This window comes from Ursus americanus, chromosome 15, assembly GCF_024610735.1.
Source record: "Ursus americanus isolate L20-20 chromosome 15, mUrsAme1.1.p, whole genome shotgun sequence".
In the NCBI taxonomy this organism is placed as follows: Eukaryota; Metazoa; Chordata; class Mammalia; order Carnivora; family Ursidae; genus Ursus; species Ursus americanus.
In genome coordinates, this window is record NC_142141.1 from 35,151,956 (window position 1) to 35,167,096 (window position 15,141).

Consider the following 15,141-nt stretch of genomic DNA (forward strand, 5'->3'; position numbering starts at 1 on the left):
TTTTTCTACTAAAGTCATGTTAGGGGGCACCTGGGTGGCTCAGTCAGTTAAGCGTCCGCCTTTGGCTCAGGTCATGATTCCAGCATCCTGGGATGGAGCCCTGCATTGGGCTCCCTGCTCAGCGGGGAGTCTGCTTCTCCCTCTGCTTGTGCTCTCTCTCTCTCTCAAATAAATAAATAAATAAATAGATAGATAACATCTTTTTTAAAAAAATGAAGTCATGTTAGGTTGTTCCCAACTTCTGCTATCATAAACAATGTTACTACGGACATTCATGTTGGAATCTCCCCGGGTGCATGAGGCTTTCTCTACGGCATGTGCCAGGATTGGAACTGCTAACTGGTAGCACATCCGTATCCTCCACTTGAATAGATATTGCCCAATGCTCTTTGTGTCTTATTTAAGAAACTCTAAGTTTTACCAGCTCATGAAGATATCCTATATTTCCTTCTAGAAGTTTTAAAGTTTTGCTTTCACTTTAAATTCTTTGAACCCATCCGGAAATATCCATCTTTTTTCTCCTTAAAGAAGCAGTTCCTCCAAACCATTTTTTTTTTTTTGATCGGGCTAACCCTCTCCACAATATGCAAAGCCAACTCTGTATCATATGCCGAGGCTCCATTTCTGCTGGCTTCTGCTGTGAGACTCATTCCTAGGACCACACAACCGTGTTTCTGTCCACTATATTCATGCTGAGCATTGCTGCTATTTGACCAGATAATTTCAAGTCTTTGGGCACTTTTTACAGGAAGTTTAGACTTCAGAAGCATCAATATAGTACTAAAAGAGGATTCATAATAATTTTTAAACTCTCACAATTGTGGCAGCAATTTTTAAATAATTACTGTTAGAAGGAGTTAGTAAGAGAAAAGTAAAGACATAAATTAGTTCAGAAAAGTTCATGCAGAATATTAGATATAATTTGTGAAAATGTAAAGTAGCAAAATATTCTCCCCAAAAAATCATTTATCTGATTCCATGCTGACAAATACCTTCTGGTTACGAACTCAGTTTCCCAAGTGTATCTGGAAAGAGGGTACTGGGAGGGGCACCTGGGTGGCTCAGTCGGTTAAGCATCTGCCTTTGGCTCAGGTCATGATCCCAGGGTCCTGGAACCCAGCCCCGAATCAGGCTCCCTACTCAGAGGGGAGTCTGCCTCTCCCTCTCCTGCTCCCCCTCCTTGTGCTCATTCTCTCTCTCTGTGTGTGTGTGTCTCTCTCTCTGTCAAATAAATAAATAATATCGAAGAAGAAAGAAAGAAAGAAAGAAAGAAAGAAAGAAAGAAAGAAAGAAAGAAAGAAAGAAAGAAAGAAAGAAGAAAGAAAGAAAGAAAGAAAGAAAGAAAGAAAGAAAGAAAGAAAGAAAGAAAGAAAGAAAAAGAAAAAGAAAGAGGGTACTGTGGTAGAATGGAAACAGATACTTCGGTCCGAGAAAGTCATTCCACTTACAAACTGCTTCCTTAAAGAAAAGATTCTCATAAATATGTTATAGTGGGATCTTCAGGAAAATTCTAAAATAGGATATGAAAACCACTGGCACCAACCATGTAATGATTTTTCCTTCTTTCGAAAACATGGAACCTCACAGATTGTGACCTTTGTTTTTAACGGTGGCTGAGCCATGGTCCCACAGCTCCTCTCTTAACTGGCAGATGTTATCTCTACACTGACAGTGAATAAAAACACAAGCATACTACTTTTCTGATCCTCTTTTCTAGGGAATCCTGCTTATGTCCTCTTCCGTGCTTGCTCTTTTCAACATGTCTCTTTGTAAGAAACTCAAGTTTGAATAGTATTCATCATGAGAGGAGTGTGCCTAAACTAACAATAATTTAGGAAGTGTGTTGGAATCTCCCACTGTGATGACCAGCGAGTCAATATCTCTATTTCTATCACTTAATGAGACTATTTTATTAAGTATGTATGAATCTGTGATTTGAAGTCTTCTTTATAATTAAGCCTTTTTTCACTATGTTGGGACATTTTCAATCACTAATTAAGGTTTTTGACTTAGTCTATTTTCTGATATTAATACAGCTACCGAGCTTTCATCTTATATATAATTTTCATCTTTTCATTTTTTCCTTTTTTTGATTTTAGTGTATCTCTAGGAAACACCATATAGTTGGATTTTTAAAATTAATCTAACAATTTCTACCTTTTAACTGATAAACTCACAGTTTTCTATCCACTTATACATATTAAGAATTGTTTCCTATTTTACATTGCCCTTTCTGTTTGTTAGGTTTTTTTCTATGTGTCTTTGTTCTCCTCCTTGTCTTTTTTGGAGGCTGATTTATCTCTTCCTTTCTTGATTCTCTTCATTCGTTCCCCTCACCCCACTTCACTCATGCGCACATTCTATACTATGACTGTTACCCTTCTTTTAGTGATTCCCCTTATATTTTTTCCTGCAAACTTCACAAAGTCTGAAGCTGATCAATTACTTAACTCCTCCCTGAAACCACATGAGAGCTTTAGATTGTTTAGCTAAGATCACCCACTCCTTAATGGCAGGCCATTACTGTAGTATTTTCTTTCCTTTTTAATCCCCAGTATTTAAATATTGTTATTAAATACGGACTACATTTGCTTAAATGTGTCTACATGATTTACCAATTTTTTACTCCTCACTGTTTCTTTTATTTCAGACTATCTTTCCAGGGCCATTTTCTTCTTCTTGAAATACATATAATGAAAGCTTCAATGGTCATGTCTTTTGGAGGTGAACCCTGCCACTTTTTGATTATCTAAAAATATCTTTATTTTTCATGTTATTTAAAGACAGATTTTTTTATAAGTACAGAAACTTTGGTTGACAGTTTTATTTGTTTACCACTTTAAAGATAACTTTTCTGTCTCCTGGCATCTATTATATTTGCGAAGGAGACTACAATTATTTCAATTCTAGACTCGTAGGTTGTCTTTCTTCTGCAATTGTTTTAAGATTTCTTTGTCTTTGTCTTCACTATATAGTGTCTAGGTGTGGATTTCCTTTTATTTATCCTGATTGGCATATGTTTTCTCTCCCCTATTTGCCAATTTTGTCTTTCACAAATCCTAAAAAATGTAAGCCATAATCTCTTTAAATATTGGATCTTTTTATTCTCTCAATTATTTCCTTCTACGAATCCTATTAAAGTATTTTAGACCTTCTCATACTACACTCCATATATTTTCTATCCCTTGGAATAACGGTTTTTGTTATTTTCATTTTTTTACTGATGTAGAAATTATGTACAGCTAAACTTGACCCTTTAAATATACAGTTCTGTAAGTTTAACAAACACACAGTGTCACATAACCACCACTATAAATAAAAATAGAACCATTTCATCATTTCTAAAAATTTCCTTGTGCCATGTTGTCATCAATCAAAAGTAAAGACAACAAAAGGAAAATAAACAATTAGGACTACATCAAAATCAAAAGCTTCTGCACAGCAAAAGAAGCCAGCAACAAAATAAAAAGGCAACCTATGAAATGGGAGAAAATGTTTGCAAACTACATATCTAATAAGAAGTTAATATCCAAAATGTACAAGGAACACATACTGCTCACTAGCAAACAAACAAACAAAACAAAACAAAAGAAACCAAACCAAACCCAAAACAGAATAAAAAATAAAAAATAAATAACCCAATTTAAAATGAATAAAGATGTCAATAAACATTTTTCCTAAGAAGACATACAGATGGCCAACAAGTACATGAAAAGATGCTCAACATCACTAATCATCAGGAAAATACAAGTTAAAACCATGATGGGATATTACCTCACACCTGTTAGGATGTCTATTACCGAAAGGACAAGAGATAAGAAATACTGGCTAGGATATGAAGAAAAAGGAAATTTGATTACTGCTGATGGGAATGTAAACTGGTACAGCCAAGATGGAAAACGATATGAAAGTTCCTCAAGAAATTAAAAATAGGGGCGCCTGGGTGGCTCAGTCAGTTAGCGTCTGTCTTCGGCTCAGGGTGTGATCCCAATGTTCTGGGATCTAGCTGGGAGCCTGCTTCTCCCTCTCCCACTCCCCCTGCTTGTGTTCCCTCTCTCGCTGGCTGTCTCTCTCTCTGTCAAATAAATAAATAAAATCTTTAAAAAAAAAAAGAAATTAAAAATAAAACTACCATATAATCCAGCAATTTCACTTCTGGGTATATATCTAAAGGAAACAAATCATTATCTCAAAGAGATACCTGTACTCTCATGTTCATACAACATTATTCACAATAACCAAGGTATAAAAACAATTTAAGTGTCTTTACATATTTAATAACATTTATTATTCAGCCTTTAAAAAGAAGAAAATCCTGCCATTTGCAACAACATGAATGAAACTGGAAGGCATTATGCTAAGTGAAATAAGCCAGACAGAGAAAAACAAATACTGCAGGATCCCACTTATATGTGGAATCTAAAAACCAAACCCATGGAAACAGAGAGTAGATTGGTGATTGCCAGGAACTGGAGGGTGAGGGAAATAGAAAGAGGCTGGTGAAAGGCTACAATCTTTCAGTTAGAAGAGGAATAAGATCTGGGGCACCTGATTGGCTCAGTCCATGAAGCATGTGACTCTTGATCTCATGGTCATGAGTTTGAGCCCCATGTTGGGTGTAGAGATTACTTAAAACAAATAAATTAAATTTTAAAAAAAGGGGAACAAGTTCTGAGAAACTAATGTATCATATAATGACCATAGGTGATAATACTGTATTGTGTAATTGAAATTTGCTAAAACAATAGAACTTAAGAATTCTCAACAGCAATAGCAACAGTTATAATGGTAAATATGTGAGGTAAGGAAGGTGTTGTTAGCTTGATGGTAGAAATCCTTTTGTCAATCATACCTCAATTAAAAAAAATTTCTCAGTCTGTAGTTTGTCTTTTTATATTCTTAAAATCGTCTTCCCCAAAACAAAAGTTCTTCCTATTGGTGAAATCCAGTCTATCCATTTTTTCTCATACTGACCATGCCTCTGGTATCGTATCTAAGAAATCTTCACCTCAGCCAAGATCACAGATTTTTTTCCTGTTGTCTTCTAGAAGTTTTGTGGTTTGGGGTTTTATATTTAGGTCTATGATCCATTTTGAGTTCATTTTTATATAGAGTGTGAGGTGTAGATCAAGGCTTATTATCTATTATATGGCTATCCAGGTGATTCAATGCCATTTATTGAAAGACTATCCTTTCTACATTCAATTGCCTTTGTAGCTTTGTCAAAAATTAATTGAACACATAGCTATAGATAGATCCAGAGCTAGAGCTAGAGATGATATAGACATAGGTGTGCATAGATGGATCTGAGCTCTTTGTTTCTGTTCAATTAATTTATGTCTAAAATTGACCCTGCCTTCCCCATAGCTTTATAGTAAATCCTGAAAATAAATAATGTGGGTCCTCCAACTTCGTTCTTCCTCAGTATTGTGTTGGCAATTCTACACTTTTTATCTTTCCATAAACTTTAGAATCATTTTGTTAATACCTACAAAATAACTTCTTGAATAAGCTTTGGTATTTTGTATCTTTAAAGGAATCTGTCCATTCGTCCTTTAATATCTGTAGGGTTCCTTAGTAATATCCTTTCTCTTTTGCTATTTGTGATTTGTAGCTTCCTTCTTTTCTCTCTCTCTCTCTCTCTTTTTTTTTTTTAAAGATTTTATTTATTCGACAGAGACAGAGACGGCCAGCGAGAGAGGGAACACAGGCAGGGGGAGTGGGAGAGGAAGAAGCAGGCTCATAGCGGAGGAGCCTGATGTGGGGCTCGATCCCAGAACACCGGGATCACGCCCTGAGCCGAAGGCAGACGCTTAACCGCTGTGCCACCCAGGCGGCCCCTTCCTTCTTTTCTCTTGATCAGTCTGGCTAGAAATTTATCAATTAGTTATTTCAAAGAAACAGCTTTTTAGTTCATTTTTTAAAAAATTGACTTCCCTTTACTTGCTTTGGATTTAATTGGCTGTTGTTTTCCTATTTTCCTAAGGTAGAAACATAAACCACTGATTCGAGACCTTCATTTTTTTAGTGTAAACATTTAATGCTATTCATTTCTCTGATTTAGCTCCATGCCAAACATTTTGGCATGTTATATTTTCATTTCTATATAATTCAAAATACATTTTCCTTTACCTTTCAATTTACTTCATCCTATGGGTTAATTAGGAATGTGCCTTTTGCTGTTCAATTTCTAAACATTTGGGACTATTCTAGCCCTTTTTGTGTTATTGATTTCTAGTTTAATTTTGTTAAGGTCCAAAACCATGCTTTATATGATTTCAATTTTTCAAATTTGTTAAAATTTGTTTTATGTCCCAGATTGTGGTCTATCTTGGTGAATATTCCATCTGCACTCTAAAAGAGTGGGTATTCTGCTGTTGTTGAGTGTCTATAAATGTCAATCAGGTAAAGTGGTTGATAGAATTACTCAGGTCTTCTAGCTATCTATCTGCTTCTTGCTTTTATCTGTCCTTATGCCAATACCACACTGTCTTAATTACTACAGTTTTGTAGTAAATTTTGAAATCAGGAAGTGCATAATTTACTTACTTTTAATATGGTAATTGATGTAGGAATTTCCTAGAAATTTCCTAGGTAGCAATTTATTTGTATATCTTTTTAACTAATCATTGCCTTCCTTGAACTAATATTGTACTATTTCATATATAATATGAGAACCTTTGAACAGTCTGATTTTTGTCATGCATTTTGCTTCTACAATTTAAACACACAATACACTGTATTGCCTTTGCTCTAAATGAGAAATTATCTAATAATTTATTTACCTATATATAAACCATTTTCTGCATTTTTTTGTCCATTCATGTAGATCTGCATTTCCATCTGCTATTATTTCCCTTTTGGTCTGCAGAACCTCAACATTTATTTTAAAACACATGCTTATGACAATTTATTTCAGTTGTTTAAAATCTGAAAATTTATCTTACTTTCATTTTTGAAGATTGATCTTATCAGATGTAGAATCTAGATATTTCTCTCCTTTTTCACTTTAACACTGTCATTTGATTGAGTTCTGGCCCGCATTGTTTCTGACTAGATGTCAGCAGTAATTCTTCTTATTATTGCCTGTAGTTTATTTGCCTTTTGTTCTCTGATCACTTTAAAGATGTTTCTCTTTAGCTTTGGTATTTGGCAATTTGACTATTATATGTCTGGGAATGGTTTTCTTTGTGTTTATTTGTGACTCATTCAGCTTTTTGGATCTGTGTCTTGACATTTTTTATCAAATTTGGAACATTTCAACCATTGTTTCTTCAGGTCTTTTTTTTCTGCTGTAATCTTTCTCTCCACTTCTCCTGGGAGTCCAATTACACATATTTCAGACAGTTTGATTTTTTTTAACTATGGTTCTTTTCTTTTTTCTTTTTGGTCTTTTTCTTCCTCATTCTTTCTGTTGGTCTGTGTTCAACCCACTGACCACTCCCCCTTTTTTGTGTCACCGCCTGGTGGATTTTTACATTTTTTATATTATATGCTTTTTATTTCCACAATTTTCACATGGTTCTTTTTTATAGTATGCGTTTCTCTAGTAAGGGCCCCCATTTGATCACTGCTTACGTCCTGCTTTTCTCTTAAATCTCTAACCATATTTATAAAATTCTGCTCATTCTGATGTCTGTGTGATTTCTTGGTCTGTATTCAATGACTATTTTTTCCTCATGATGATGATTCACATTCTTCTGATTTTTCACATCTAGTACAATTTTTATTATATGCTTTACATTGTAAATGCTATGTGTTTGAGAGTTTGGCTATTGCTGTTTTCTTTTTAATGAGTTCTGGGGGTTTTACCCTCTTCATTAATTTACTGGAAGATCAGCTTGATCCTGTTGAGATTTGATTTTAGGTTTTGTTTGGCTATGTCTGCAACAGCATTTATTTTAGGCTAGTGAAGCTTTTCCCTTAAGTTATGACCTTTTGGGGGTCTCCATGCAAACCTTTCTCTAAATTATAGCCTTCTGGGGGTTCTTAACTGAATGCTCAGGGTGTTTACCAAAGGCTCTTTACTTGCTGGTTAAAGATCTATTGTCTTTTCAATCTTCCACCGACCTCTGGAATCTTCAGTTAGTTTGGAGCCCCCAGGAGCTGTTCTCTGACAGGCCCCCAGAATCTCACCCTCTACTTGTGCAGCTTAAAATTCTGCTAACTAATCAAGAGGTTTCTGGAGCTCCTATTCTGTACAGGTTCCTCCTCTCTGGTATTCTGCCCTCAAATTTCAATTGCCTCCTTATGTCTGAACTTCAATCTTTATTTCCTCCATCTTACGAGACAGCTGTTCTCTATTTGGTTTCCATAGTTTTGCGTTGTGTTTTGAAAGGTGTCCCCAGGAAAAAGCCAGAAAGAATGTGGAGTTCACCTTGTTTGTTTCTTTTATTTCAAGGTCATAGTGCCACATTACCTATTGTCCAATGCCTAAAAACAGTTGTTCACATATTTTGTCTAAATTTATAGTTGTTTACTATGGGAAAGTGAATTTAATACACATTCTCCATCATGGATGAAATCAGAAGTTCTTCATTAAAAATAATCATTTCAAATGTAGTTCCTTTATATTCGATTATCAATATTTGAAGTCCGTGAGTTATAGTTTTTATTTCTACTGATTCTTCCTTACGGTGACTTTTTCCAATGAGTTTGATGATCTTTGAGTATGAACTTTTATTTGTTTGATCTTAATTTGTGAAGAGCCTAGGAGCGGACGTCTTGCATACTTTTCTCCAGAAAGAATTTGTAATTGCTACTGCTGGCTGCCAGGGGGCACCACAACCTGGGTCCACTTTGGTCCACTTCTAGGATCCTGGGCTTAATGCAGAAGTCTCAGGTTCTGCTTTTCTACCTCTGGTAGTGCCTTCATCTCAGATCATGGGTATGCAATTGGCATTTCTCCTCTAGATAACTCTGCTTTTCCAGTTTTCTATTTTCACACTGTTCCTCTAATTTTAGTATACTGTTTTGTTTTTGTTTTCTGGTGGAGAAATTCTGGAGATTTTCTTTAGCTAAAAAAAAAGAAAAGAAGAGAAAAAATAAACTATCGATATATATTCTGCAGATTTAACAATGGAGCAGTCATTTGGTCAGCTTTTGCAGGTAAAATTAGCATGAGTCATAGAAAGTATCCTGTGGGAAGATAGGGAGTTCTGCAACTCAGAGGAGTTACACTTCCCTGAAAAATTTTTCCACTTGGGTATATGGCCAAGGGGCATATTTTAAAGGGCATATTTTAAACTACCCTTTATCAAATGGAAACTTGGCTTAAAAGAATATTGCAAAGAAACTGCGCATATGTAACAAAAGTTACATACTTTTGTAAGTAATAAAGTCACAGTTTTTAAAATATGGAAGCTCAGTTACCTTTTCTCCTGATATTAACATTTTATCAACATCATTACAAGAAAAAAGCAATGGCAATGAAATCAGATGTCACAATGTCAGCCACAATTTTTTAAAATGGAGATTAAGGCCATGTAAAATATGAATTTATGTAGATTATCCTTTATTATTACTTAAGTCTAAGTGTATATTGGTCTTTGAGATGTTAGCTAATGATAGTATAAAGCTATTTGATTTGCAAAATATTTAAAAATAAACATTCAGAACATGAAGATAGTTTTCCATATTTTTTCAATGATGTGTGATGTCATGTAGTATTGAATCTAATACTTTGGAAAAAGAGGAACTTATTCTTAGCAACAGACAAAAAGGTACATATCAGTGGGGAATATACTGGCATTTCCTGCTATGGTAAAAAATGACTGAAAAAAAAAAGCACAAAGAACAAAATTTACTGACAAACTAAAATGCAGTCCTATTGGTCAACCAAGACAGAAAGAAAGAAAAAAAAAGGACCAAAAACCTGAAGACTTGAAGAAAAAGATATTTAAACAAAACGCATATGGAAACTTTGTTGTGCAATTGGATAGAAGCATAGATGCTTCTACACTTGGCTTAGTTTATGGTACTGGCTGAATTCTGTCTGAAAAGAGAAAGAAAGTGACTATGAAAATCTTTTGCACCATGAGGATGTTTGACATTTATTTAGTGGTAAACTGTTTTTCATAATGGTTGGTGGCTTCTAGTACCATGTTATCTATCAGATGTTTGGTTTTTTTTTTGTTTTGTTTTGTTTTTAAGATTTTATGTATTTATTTGACAGAGAGAGACAGCCAGCGAGAGAGGGAACACAAGCAGGGGGAGTGGGAGAGGAAGAAGCAGGCTCCCAGCAGAGGAGCCTGATGTGGGGCTCGATCCCAGAATGCTGGGATCACGCCCTGAGTGGAAGGCAGATGCTTAATGACTGTGCCACCCAGGCGCCCCCCTATCAGATGTTTTAAAAAAATGTATTTAATCTAATCTTTCCCTTCGAGGTAAATGTGATAACAATAACTAAGAATCTTTCTACTTTTGTTTTTCTTTTAAAGATTTTAAAATCTGTAAAACTTCTCATGAGAGAGAGAGAGAGAGAGAGAGAGAGAGAACGAGCCAGGGGGAGGAGCAGAGGGAGAGGGAGAAGCAGGCTCTCTGCTGAGCAGGGAGCCCTGCTGAACTCAATCCCAGGACCCTGGGATCATGACCTGAGCTAAAGACAGATGCTTAACCGACTGAGCCACCCAGGCACCCCAGATCTTATTACTTTTCAAAAGAAATCTGTGCGAGGAGGGAGCATTTAGAAAATAAATACTTGGAAACGTTTCCACAGTTTTGTGATTTTTTTTTTCTGAAAACAATTGAAAATATAAATGCGTCACTTATATAAATTTTTATACCTACACACATAAAAACCATGGAAACGGTTTTCTAACCTGCTAAAATCTTCCAGATGAAGAGTTTTGAAACCATTTTTAAATCATTTGCTAAACATTTCTAAATGGTATGCCTTCCAGTTTGCTATAAAAATGAATTGACATTAGGAAAGATGGGCATTTATTAGCCAAATTACATAAAAAACCTCTGTATAACTGATTGTGGAATTCAAAAACAAGTGTGTGGTTTAGAAACTTCAGCCAGTAGAGTAGATCTTCCATTAAAAAAAAAAACAAAACAACTTGGTATATTGTGAGATTTCAGCTACTAAAACTGAACATCCAAATAAACTCTTCTTAGAATTGGACTTTTCAATTGCTATATCACAAAGTATTAAACAGGAAATTTAAAAAATAATAAAGTATATCCAGCCCCATTGTTGTTATTAGTGTCATTAGTAAAGTAACATTAAAATTTACATTCAACCATCTTTATTTCATTCTTCTGTTTTATGTCTTATTTAATTAAAAAAAAAGTAGGGGCGCCTGGCTGACTCAGTCAGTAGAGCATGTGACACTTGATCTTAGGGTTGTACGTTCGAGTCCCATGTTGGGTGTAGAGATTACTTTAAAAATAAAATCTTAAAAAAAAAAAAAGTAAATAATATGTATCAGAGTGTGTGCACAAATGTTCTTTTTTAAATGATGAGAGGCATATACAAATAATTTGGTAGGTCCATTGCTTAGCACATTATTATAATGAGATGTTTATCACTGTGATTTATAATAGCCAGAAAAATTTCTCTAAAATAATTTTTCTTAAAAAAATTATATAAGTAAAAATTTGTTTTAGAAAAGTTAAAATGAAAAAGATAAAAGCCACTCAAAATTCTACTAGAGATAATCACTGTTGAAATTTTAGTGCATACCCTTCCAAATTTTTTCTGAATGTATGTATCCTTCTTTCACAAACATAGGCTCATACCCTATTTAAAAATGTTTTTATAGAGTGCCTTTATACCTTACAGAATTTTTCTAAAATGAAATTCTCAAGAGATTTTGAAACAGAAATTAAAATTTAAAGGAACTATACTAAGAGGCTACTTCCTGCTATTTTGAGACAGAGCTTAAAATTTAAAGGAACAATTAAAAGGCAAACAAGACCAAGGCTGAATCTTCATAATCAACACCGTGCAAGATGACAACATTTGATTTTAGTCCATTGCCCGTCATTTTAGTGTTCTTTATCTAGATTTTAAACATGTGGTTTAACTATAAAGAGAAATTACCAAAAAAACAGGCCATCAAATGTTGTGGTTTTTTACTCGCTTTATCTTTGGATGGCCTATGTAGCACGGCAGATAGACAAAGGGAACTAAGATTTTGGCAAGACTTTGTTTCTGTTCAACATTATCTCTGTACCCGAAACTGATAAAATTTGGTTTATAAACTAGAATTATTAACTTTGTGTAACAGGATAGAGAATAGAACCCAGATAGTGATTATCAATGGAGTCATTTATCTTCAGAATCAAGCAGTTACTCTCAGAGGTGTGGTCCTGGACCCAATCTCATACAACATTTTTTATCAGTGACTAATACTATGAGAAAAGACATTTCATTCACACAGCAAATGAAACCTAGTTGGGAAATGAAAACTAAGAAGAGGAAGTCACATTCTCAATGACCAGATTAGAACCAAAATGACCCGGAAAATTGGAGAAATAGTAAGAAGTAAACAAAAGGAGTAAAACATAGGGGTGGGCTAAAATAAACAAGGAAGAAAAACAAGTTTCAAAAAGAGGAATGGCTAGCTATTGGCAAGTATAGAAGATAACTTAGAGATTCGAACAAATAAGCTGAATCAATAATGTATTGTTTAAAAAGCAAACACAACATTGTGAAATGTATTCTTTACTAAAATTTACCTAAACTCCTACTTCCCAGTTGAGTGTCATTTGCAAACACTAAGACTTGTTCTTTTTACCAGAAATTCTATTATTCACCTTAACAACAAATGTGAAGAACACAGCCACTTAAATGACTGAGATAGTAATAGAAGAAAAACTAGTTTCATTGTAAGATTGGGGAAAAATGATTTTTTTTTCCTCTTGAAAGAGATGGAATAGTTGAATAATGATCTTCAAGTAGGAACGTACAGTTACAAAGATGAAAGGTTATTAAATTCAGGCTTTCTTGTACCTTAAGTAATGTAAAAGTGGATCAGTTAGTTGTACTCAACCTTCACGAAAGAATGGAGGAGAAGATGAAGTTAAATTGTATTGGGAAGGGGTTAATTTAGAATAAATAGGGACAAAATACAGGATAAGAAGGGTTGGTTGAACATTGAAACAATTCTAAGAATCTGGTAGAATTTCCACGGATTTCTACTTTTCTAAAATGGTGAAATGTGATACATGGAAGGACGAAATGCAAATTTTTAATGTCCCAACCAGACCTCAAATTTTGTAATTTTTGCCTTAGGTTGTAACTAGAATAAATAAATTTGCACCAAGACCTAAAAGCTACAAGAGCAAGAGCAAAGTTTGTTGTTACCAAAATTATAGTAGTTATGTCAGGAGAAATTTTTAAAAAGTATTCTAATTGTGTTGCACCATTGAATACAAGGGCAACATTAGGAGCAGATATCTGATTGTAGACCTAATTAATAAGAAAAGGATCTGGAATATATGCACAGATGATAGTCTAAGGAAGCAGTGTTCCTCTTTTATTTTCCTGATGATGCTACTGTATGCTGCTTTTATTTTTCTTTTTATAACTTTTACTTATTTTACACTAGATATATATTAATTACAGGACATTTAGACTATAGACAGCAAACAAGAAAAACCGTATGTGTAATTCGACAACTGGAAGGAAAAAAATTAGTTAACATTTTGATGTATATCTTCTCAGACTCTTTTCTATGTACATAGATATGTAAAATATTTTATAACATATAATTTTAATTTATACGTATTTTAAACGTGTATGAAAAAGGGAATTTTGTAATCTGTTGCTTTAAAATCATGAACCTTATTTTCCATAAATATACTAGACCTACATCGTTTTTAATGGTTGTAATAATTTGCATAGTCCCACCTTTGGTCATCTGTGTTTCCAATTGCTCACTATTATAAACAACGGCAATTATATCTCCAATATTGCTTTCTTTCTTTCTTTCTTTCTTTCTTTCTTTCTTTCTTTCTTTCTTTCTTTCTTTCTTTTACCAGCAAAAAGAGCACTGGAACAAAGGAATCCAAGGCACTTACTCATCAAACCGATTATTTGTTGAACATTTATTTATCCTGGACATTGCGTTAACTGTGAGAAGAGAGCTGGTTAAAGCAAGATCTCCACTGTTTAACTTCCAGAGTCACGTAATAAAAAGACTAGGAGTAGGAGGCGGCACAATACTCACCCTCTCTTTAAAGTTAGTCTACTTTAAGAGAAAGTTGCTGGGTCAGAGGCCAGGTGTATATATATTAATTAGATAAAAGTTTCCAGAACTGAAATCTCTATAGTTAATAATTATTAGGTGTATGTATAAAAAAATATTAACCCACAACATCTACATCAGCCAGTGTTCAAGAGCTACACAGACAGAAAACCCAACTCAGCATTCAGCTGTGTCTGCTCGGTTGCAGGCAGAGGAAACCCTCTCCCCCGGCCTCCCGGCGCCCGCGCCTGCGCGGGAACAATCTCCCCCACCGTCCGGGACGACCACCTCGCACTAGCGGCTTGTTAATTCCCTTCTCCCGGCCTGGGCCAGGCGGTCGAAAACGAAACGTCCACCCGACAACTTCCTCTTAGAGAAGTTCTCCTGGCTAAGTGTGGTTTTGAAGATCAAGTGTAAAGCTGCTTAGCACGGTGGTCAGAACGAGGGTGGAAAACAAACTTTGTTACATGTTAACTTGGTTAGAGCAAAGCGACTCTAGGAAGGGATTTGAGTTGTTAAAACCGTGCGCAGCTTTGTTTTTTAATAAACATCGTTTGAACTGATCAATAAGGAAGGGAAGGCTTGAAAGCAAACTGGAGATGGGGCAGGATGGTTTCCGCAGGTGGCGAGCGGCCGCATCCCGGCCTCCGGCTCGCTTCGGCTCTGATTACGGTTACCGCGGCACTGGAGGGGAAGCATCCTCCACGCTGCAAACTCCATCAATGGGATTCCCCTCGTGGGAAATGCCGCCTCCCGGAGACTTGCTCTCGGAGGGCCAGGCGTGTAGCCGCGACCTCGAGCTCCCAGGCGGGCGGGCGGACGGGTGCGCACGCCGGGAGCCCCATGGAGACCCTGGGTCGGAACCACGTTCCCTCCACGCCCCGGGCAGAGCCGGCACCACCCGCCGCCCGCCGCCGCAGAGGGGCGGGGGAGATGCCGCGGG

At 35.7% G+C, this 15,141-nt stretch overlaps 1 long non-coding RNA gene across 1 annotated transcript; it reads right to left on the reverse strand.

The window, feature by feature from the left end:
- Positions 1-6,901: 6,901 nt before the first annotated feature.
- Positions 6,902-15,090, reverse strand: LOC148108867 (uncharacterized). Its single transcript, XR_015726873.1, has 3 exons — positions 14,876-15,090; positions 13,862-14,003; positions 6,902-9,017 (listed from the first exon to the last, which is right to left on the reverse strand). It is a non-coding gene; the product is annotated as an uncharacterized LOC148108867 (long non-coding RNA).
- Between the last annotated feature and the right edge of the window lie 51 nt (positions 15,091-15,141).